This window comes from Triticum urartu, chromosome 2A (genome assembly GCF_056163025.1).
Source record: "Triticum urartu cultivar PI428250 chromosome 2A, HENAU_Tu73, whole genome shotgun sequence".
In the NCBI taxonomy this organism is placed as follows: domain Eukaryota; kingdom Viridiplantae; phylum Streptophyta; class Magnoliopsida; order Poales; family Poaceae; genus Triticum; species Triticum urartu.
In genome coordinates this window covers 566,903,249-566,911,533 of record NC_141874.1, presented here as the reverse complement: position 1 = coordinate 566,911,533, position 8,285 = coordinate 566,903,249, and the positions used below count along the sequence as shown (strand labels likewise).

Sequence of the window (8,285 nt, the reverse complement as noted above, 5' to 3'; positions counted from 1 at the left end):
ACACATAGAGAGTAATGGAATGAAACAGCTATACTATATGCATATTTGGCTGGTGGAAAGCTCTATGGTTACAGTTTTGCGTAAAGCCAATTTTTCCCTACTTCAAAGGAATAAAATTTATTTAACTATCATGGTAGTTGTAAAACTTTGAGAATGGTTGATAGCATTCTCAATCCCAATTAAGCATCATCATTAAACATAACCCAACAAAATTAATTTAGAGTAACATGTTGAGATTCACATGATAATCCAAGTACTAGATACTCAACATGTCCATAACCGGAGACACGGCTAACCATGATTAGTTTATTACACTCTGCAGAGGTTTGCGCACTTTTCCCCACAAGACTCAATCGCCTCCGTTTGGTTTCTCGCACTACATGGTGTTTGAGAAACGGATGACTGAGACATAGTCTTTCAGAAGCGCTAGCACCTTACGATCGGGTAGACCGTACCACCTACATCCCCTACATCTGCTAGTCTACCACTGTAAGAGTTCGCACGACTGAGTCAACTATGCTAGATCCCATAATAGCTTGTGGCTGCACACGGAAGTTTCTAATATGAATAGTTTCATGATCCCTTTGAGCCTGGGTGGCGGTCCAAAAGAAAACAGGCAAGTCCTGGAATATCCAGGTACCTCAATCCACCCAGATGTGTGTTTAATTGCCACCTTAGGTAAACCATTAATTAACAAAACTCACATCTGTCATGGATATCCCTCACCCAATCCACGTCTACTAGCATAGCATGGCATAATAAGCAAACGTAGAAGTAACTTCCAAAGGTTTGATAATAAAGAGGTAATAGGTACTACCTCATCTACTTCCCATCCCACAATTTAGTTAGATCCTAACCATGCAATGTGTGAGGATTGATCTAATGCAATAAAACTGGGTAGTAGAAAAGGTATGATCAAAGTGTTACTTGCCTTGCTGATGATCCGGGAAACCTAGCGATTCGAAGTAACAGGCGGCGCACTCCGGGTATTCTATCGCAAACAAACAAACAAGCATACAATAAGAACTCATCTAATGCACGGGTAAAACTCAAATAAGAGATCTAACCAGAAGGTTCAACTTAAGAACTCCAGTTGGCAAAAAGAATCAAATCGAACGAAGCAACGAAAGTCAAACGGCGAAAGAAAACAACTTCGTTCTACTAATCTGGATCTAGGGCAAATTTTACAATAGCAAAATCTCGTTTAAGTTGATTAAACGGATAGAGGGTTTCGAGACGAAACTCTAGGCGCTTGAATCGCCTGATTCCGATAAACGAGCGAAAAGTTATACTAAAACGAAAATCGGATCAGGAATCGCGATCAGAAAAATCGCGGATTTAATCCGAAAAAAAGAAAAAAACGACGAACGCTCGCTAAATTAAATAAACCGGAAAAACAGATCTATTTAGAAAACCGAATCTAAAAAAACTGACGGAAAAACCGAACGGTTTTTCGAAAAAAAACCAGCGCGGATTTCAAGGCGGCGGCGGACCTCGGCGAGCGTGCGGCGGCGGCGGAGCGGCGGCGGCGCGGGGCGGCTAGGGTTTCGGGGCTGGGCACTGGCTCTCCCGGCTGGGCCTCTCCCTCGGCTTTTAAAGCCTGCCCCGGGCCGGTGTCCAGGTCGGACACGGCCCGTAGGTCGGTGCGCGTTTTTTTTAAAATATTTACGCGAAGAAGAAAAATAAAAAGAAATACTAAACAAACTCCAAAAATTCCGAAATAAATTTTCACGGGCTTCTAAAATCAAGCCGCACAAGGTGAACATTTATTTAGGACCTAAATGCAATTTTGAAAAACGCACATTTTTCCTAAATTCAAATAAAACACCGAAAAACTCCGAAATAAAATCTTATTTGATTTTATTATTAAATCATCAATATTTCTCTATTTTGGGAAAGTCATTTTATTCCCTCTCTCATATTTTTGTAATAGAAATAATTGATGATAAAATAAATAAAATCAAATGATCCTATTCTCAAAATTTGAGAAAACTCAAATATGAAAATAATGAAATCCCCAACTCTCTTCGTGGGTCATTGAGTTGCGTAGAATTTCTAGGATCAACCAAAATGCAAAATAAAATATGGTATGCAATGATGATCTAATGTATAACATTCCAAATTGAAAATTTGGGATGTTACAATCCATGACGCTGTCGTGCTCGTGATGAGCTCTGAGACTCTTGTTGGTGGGTTCAGAACGCGGTAGCCATATGGTCTAAAAGACTCCTCTCTGGGCAGCCAATTATGATTCCCTATTTCCGTGGTTTCTCCATTTCCAATCCGTCTAACCAGGCCATGTTTCATGATATCTCTACCCTCAATGATTCCCGCCAAATCTAGCTTGGGTGATTACCCAGCTCAGCCTGCAAGATGTCTGACTTTGGATAATATACACTCTTTAGCACTCGAGCACTTAGCGAGTCAGGAGTTTGAAGCAGGCGCCAAGCTTGCTTAGCGAGCATTGCAAGGTTGAAAAGTTTGAAATCCTTGAAGCCTAGACCTCCCATTCCTTTTGGTTGGGTCATTGTTTTCCAAGAAACCCAATTGGGATTCCTTTTTCCTACTTTACTCCCCCACCAAAACGTTCTTACCAACTTATTTAGATGCTCACAAAGGCCCCGAGGTAGCTTCAAACAAGATATCAAAAAGACTGGTACTGCTTGTGCCACCAATTTGACTAGAACTTCTTTGCCTGCTAAGGACATAGTGCGCTCTATCCATCCCTGCAGCTTTCCCCAAAGCCGGTCCTTCAAATACTTGAACGAACCATTCTTAGAGCAGCCAATATCAGAAGACATCCCCAAGTACTTCTCATTTAGGGTTTCATTGGGGACATTTAGTGTTTCTTTGATTTCCTGTCTGATAGAATCCGATACTCCCTTGCTGAAATATATGAACGATTTGGAATAGTTGATACGTTGACTTGTTGCCTAACAATACGTGTTCAGAACATGGTACACCTCATTGGCTCCACCACCGTTCGCCTTGAAGAACAGTAGGTTGTCATCAGCGAATAGAAGATGCTTCACCGGTGGTGCCAAAGGTGCTACCTGTAGACCATGCAAGTTGGATGACTCACTTTTTGATTTTAGAAGGCACGACAGGCCCTCTGCTGCTATCAAGAACAAGTACGGAGATATTGGGTCCCCTTGTCTGATTCCTCTTGAAGGTATGAATTGTTGCAATTTCTTTCCATTGAACAACACTGAAAATTTCACAGTTGTCACCAGGCTCATCACAATTTGGACCCATCTTTCAGAGAAGCCCAGTTTAAGCATTATCGCCTATAAATAATCCCATTCCACTCTATCGTAGGCTTTCATCATGTCAAGCTTTAAAGCACAGGATTGATGTTTCTTGGCCTTATTCCTCTTCATAAAATGAAGGCACTCATAGGCTGTAATGATGTTATGAGTTATTAATCTGCCAGGAATAAACGCAGACTGCTCCTCTGAGATGATATCAGGAAGGACTAGCTTTAATATGTTAGATATAACTTTCGAGGCAATCTTATACAACACATTACAAAGGCTGATAGGTCGGAACTGAGAGAGGAGTGTAGGGTTTTCTACCTTCGGGATAAGCACGAGAACCGTGTCATTAATACACTCCGCCTACTCAGTGCCTTCAACAATCCTCAAAACCGCCCTTGTGACATCATGACCACAAATGTCCCAATGACGCTGGAAAAAATGTGCAGGGTAACCGTCTGGGTCGGGCGCTTTCACTGGGTACATTTGAAAAAGTGTTGTTTTAACCTCTTTCTGGCTTCTGGAGTCTTCCGGTGTAAAACTTCGTAAAATAGCTTCCTTTGTCAATTCCGAGAATATTTATTTTCCAGCTCTCCTGGAACCAAAAACAGCAGAAAACAGGAACTGGCCACTTTGGCATCTTGTCAATATGTTAGTGGTAGGAAATCAATAAAAACACCAAGAAACATAAGTAAAATATAAAGTAATTGGCAATAAACAAGCATGGAGCATCAAAAATTATAGATACATTTCCAATGTATCAGAGCTCGCGGGGCGGCGGAGGGTCAGGCAGCAGACAGAGGAAGAAAACAAGACTGAGAAGTGTTTTGTGTTGATGGCATGTGGGGCCGGAAAGGCGCAGGCGGACACATTTTTGTGTCCGGGCGTGTCTGGCCCGACACATACGCGTCGCAAATTTGGGTTGAGGATGGGTCGCGGCGGAAATGCCTGTCCAGATGGGACGCACCGCTGGAGGGTTGTTTTTTTTGCCCCTGGACACATTTCGGACAAATCCAGACACAGCCGGACCGGATGGGTAGCCCCAATGCGGATGCCCTTAGCACGTACAGGGCGAGCGCGTGCACTGGTGCAGCACGTCCAGTGTTCGATTCCCCCGCTGCCGGGAGCACGTGGTACGACGCGTCGTGGCAGGTGTACAAAATGTATTTTATTGGAGTGCATTGGTTTAAAGTGCCTTTAAATCTAGACTATAGGAGCCACTATTGAAAATGCCTCTAATAGTATATATTTGGAGGCACTTTTAAAAACTGCCTACAATGATAATTTGTGGCACTGATTTAAAGTGCCTTTGAATATAGACTATATGAGGCACTATTGAAAATGCCTCCAATAATATACATTTTGTGGCATTTTTTAAAACTGCCTTTAATTAGAGGCACAATAAAAGGCATAATTTTAAAAAGTGCCTTCTAAAATAACTATTAGAGGCAATTTAAAAATATACCTTCTGCAAAGTGCCTTCTATTGACATGGATGTGAGGTAGTGGAGTACAGAATAAAAGTTATGGAATTTACAAGACTAAAACAAAATCTAGAATTTCTGGAAATTAAAAGAACGGGGGCAACCGCTAGGGTACCCGTAGCAGTGGTGCCTAGGTTCGGGTCAGTGTACCACGCAAACAGGCCACGCGGCCCGGGTCAACGGTCGGGCGGAGGACCCGCCAGGCCAGGTCATCCCCGGCGACCGGCCGTTGACCGACGCCAGCAACGGGGGAGCAGACCACCAGAGGACGCGCGAAGTGAAGCACGGGCTCGTGCCGAACCTAGCTAGGGCGGCGCTGCTACTTCTGAGTCGCCGGAACGACGCCGGCGACAACCATCTGAGGCGGCGCACGGCGCGGTGATGTTCCAGGACGCGGTTGAGAGGGAGGAAGGGCTGGGGAGGTTGGCCTGCTCACCAGGAGTGCGACGGAAGGAGCGGGGAGGCCGGAGGAGCAGCGGCGGCGGCGCCATGGTCAATATATATGCATACGATCGGAACAAACTACCAGAGCAGGACTACGGGGCACCGACTATCACGCTTCATGCGATCCAGAGAGATCCAGAGAGCTTGCATCAATCAATCAATGGCGTCGCCGTTGTCTGAGATTCCCGAGGACGTGCTACACCTCATCATCGACGGCCTCGTTTCCTCCACTGATCGGCGTGGCCTCGTCTCCACGGCGTGGTCTGGACTACGCCGGCTCCTCCACTTCTCCGATGGCTTCGAAGCGGCGCGCCGTGCCCGGCACTCGGCCTCTGCCGATCGCGCTCGCTTCCGCGCCGTGTGTCGTTCGTGGCACTTGGCTATGAGCCGGCACGTTCCGGCTCCAAGTCAGATCCCCTGGATTGTCATGTCCGATGGCTCGTTCCTCACACCTTCGGACGCCGCCGGCACCTCGCCCGCGCGCATCCCCTCCTTGCCCAGGAACGCGAGATGCGTAGCCTCGGCTGATAGTTGGCTCCTCCTCGACCGCACGGATGTCAGGAAGAAGATGCATAGCTACTTCTTGCATGATCCCTTCACCAACACGATTGTGCCGCTCCCAGAGCTTGACGCTGTGATCGGCCATGCTTCTGAGCTTTTCGGGGTCCACAAACTGCGTATGCGGACGACCCCTTAAGACATCATAGTCGTCATGACCAATAATTGGAATTATCCTATCATCTTGATCCGGCCAGGGAAAGGTGTGTGGTTGCCTAAGCCACAAAGTGCTCCCTTCATCTACATCGTCGACACTGCATTTCTTGGAGACAAGCTATATGGAATCACTCACGCCGAGGATCTTGTCTCTTTTGGTATAGATTTCGACAACAAAGGCGTACCCACCATCACAACTATCGAGCGCCTCATCAGGCACCCACCGGGAAATTATTGGTTCCAAGTGTGGAGCGATGATAATGGAAATTTTGACTCCACGAACAATGATACGGGAAATATAGATGAGGTCGCCAATAATGAGGAACAAAGCAAAGAGGACACCATAGAGCAACGCCGGAAGAAAACCGGCGATGACATGATTCTTGAAGGCGTTACTCCTTGGTCGGATGATGAGGATGAAGTTAGGGACCACTGGTACTTAGTCGAGTCATGTGGAAAACTATTAATGGTGATACGACAAGTTCGAGTGCCCCCCTATAATATCAGCTTCACTCTCAAGGTAGAGGTTTATGAGGCGGATGCCTGCAAAGGTGCCCACTGCTGGGTGCCGATTGTTGGTGGGCTAGGCAGCCAAACGCTTTTCATCAGCAGATTCTTCTGCAAGTCTATTTCAACTTGTGATGAGGCGTACCAAGATGCTATTCATTTTATCGACACGGGGGAGAAATACAACATGAAGTCACAAACTATGAGGAAGACATGGAGGGACATTGAATACTTTGAGTCCATGTGGATCTTTTCTCCCGAGCTAGTGGTTTAATACTAGTTAAAGTTCAATAGTATTTGTAACGACTTAGAAAAATTTCATACTATGTAACAATATGCCATTTGTTAGATATAAGTACCCACGGAGTGTTTTTTCATCGCACAATATTCCTCCTTCGTTTTAAAAGACACTATACAATGTTTTTTTGGCGGGGTACACTATGCAATGTCGTAAGAAAAGCAACGTTATGCAAAGTTGAACTTTAAAAACATATGAGGTTACGCAAAATTGTAACCTAGACTACCAAGTCTCCACATCAAAACAATAAAAGAAAACTACTATCACGTTGCATAAAAAAGAAAGAGAGAGCGAGAAAGATGCATGCATCAACAATGCATGAGCATCAACAATGCATGAGCATCATTGTTTTGCCTAGGCAGAATCATTGTTGGAAAATGATACAAAGAAGCGCCGCACCGTACGCTCTCTCGTGCGGCGCATCACGACCCGAAAAAAGCACCACGTGCCTATAGGAGCAGCCCACGCCTGGCCTATATCCCATCAAGCCCACACCTTATCTCCTCGTCCTGCTCTCAACCACTTTTTCGCTCTCTCTCCTCGAAGACCGCCACGGGAAGGACGGGCCAGCAAGAGGAGGAGGTCGCCGCCGTCGCCGCGCCGGAGAGGACGGGAGGAGGAGGTCGCCGCCATTGCGGAGCACGCATCGGAGTCCGCTGCCGCCACCGTGCCGCCGGAGAGGATGTCACTGCCGCCGTTGAAGAACGCGGGAGAGCACATCAGGAGGCTGCTCGAGGAGGCCGCCTCCCTCCTACGTGCCGGGCTAGCGGAGTCGGTGGGGGAGGGAGGGCTCCTCCTCCCTCCTAGCCGAATTGGAGAGGCAGAGGAGTCCCTCCTCCCCACTCCTTCCGGTGTGTTCTTTTTCCTTTCCAATTTGGCATGTGGAGTTTGAATCGGGTTGGTATACGGAGTTCTATTCGGTTTGCGAAACCGTGGCCTCTTGTGTCCGCCTATATAAACGAGACCCCGGGGCAAGGCAAACAACACAACAAGCACACGTGCTCGCGCAGCCCCGGCCTCCACCCGCGCCCCGCCCGAGCCGCCGTCGCGCCGCCGCCGGTCGCCGCCGCCCCGTCGCCACCCACCGCCATCGCCCTCCCGCGTCGCGTTGGCCGTCCCCGGTGCCCGGTGCTCCATCCTCTCCTCCTCCGAGATCACGTCTAGATCTTCGGATCTCGCCGGTGATCGCCAGAATCTCGTCGGAACCCTAGTTCCGGCAATCTCTGAAGGACCGTCCGGGCGAAGCCCTGCCGGAATTGCACCACGTTCATCGTCACTCCGCCGTGACGTTGAAGTGATCTCTCTACCTCGCCGTGTATCCGCTGGAACGGAGAAGCGCCGACGTCGTCTAGCTGTACGTGTGTATCACCTCGGAGGCGTTGCACTTGCAGCGCTTGGATCATCTCGCGGATCACCAAGACTGAACAGATCGTGATCAGACTTCGTCGACACCCTCCTTCGAGCTTCCGCTACTGATTTGCAACGGTGTGTAAATCAAGTTATGCATGTTTGCATATTCGTGTTTCATTGCATGCATCTCCTAGATGGATCTTGGCTAGGGTTTATTCGTTGTTGCGTAGATTTT

General features: G+C 47.4%; 1 pseudogene; it reads left to right on the top strand.

Annotated features, from left to right (window-relative positions):
- Positions 1–5,176: 5,176 nt before the first annotated feature.
- LOC125538784 (uncharacterized) lies at positions 5,177–6,676 on the top strand (annotated as a pseudogene).
- Positions 6,677–8,285: the final 1,609 nt, after the last annotated feature.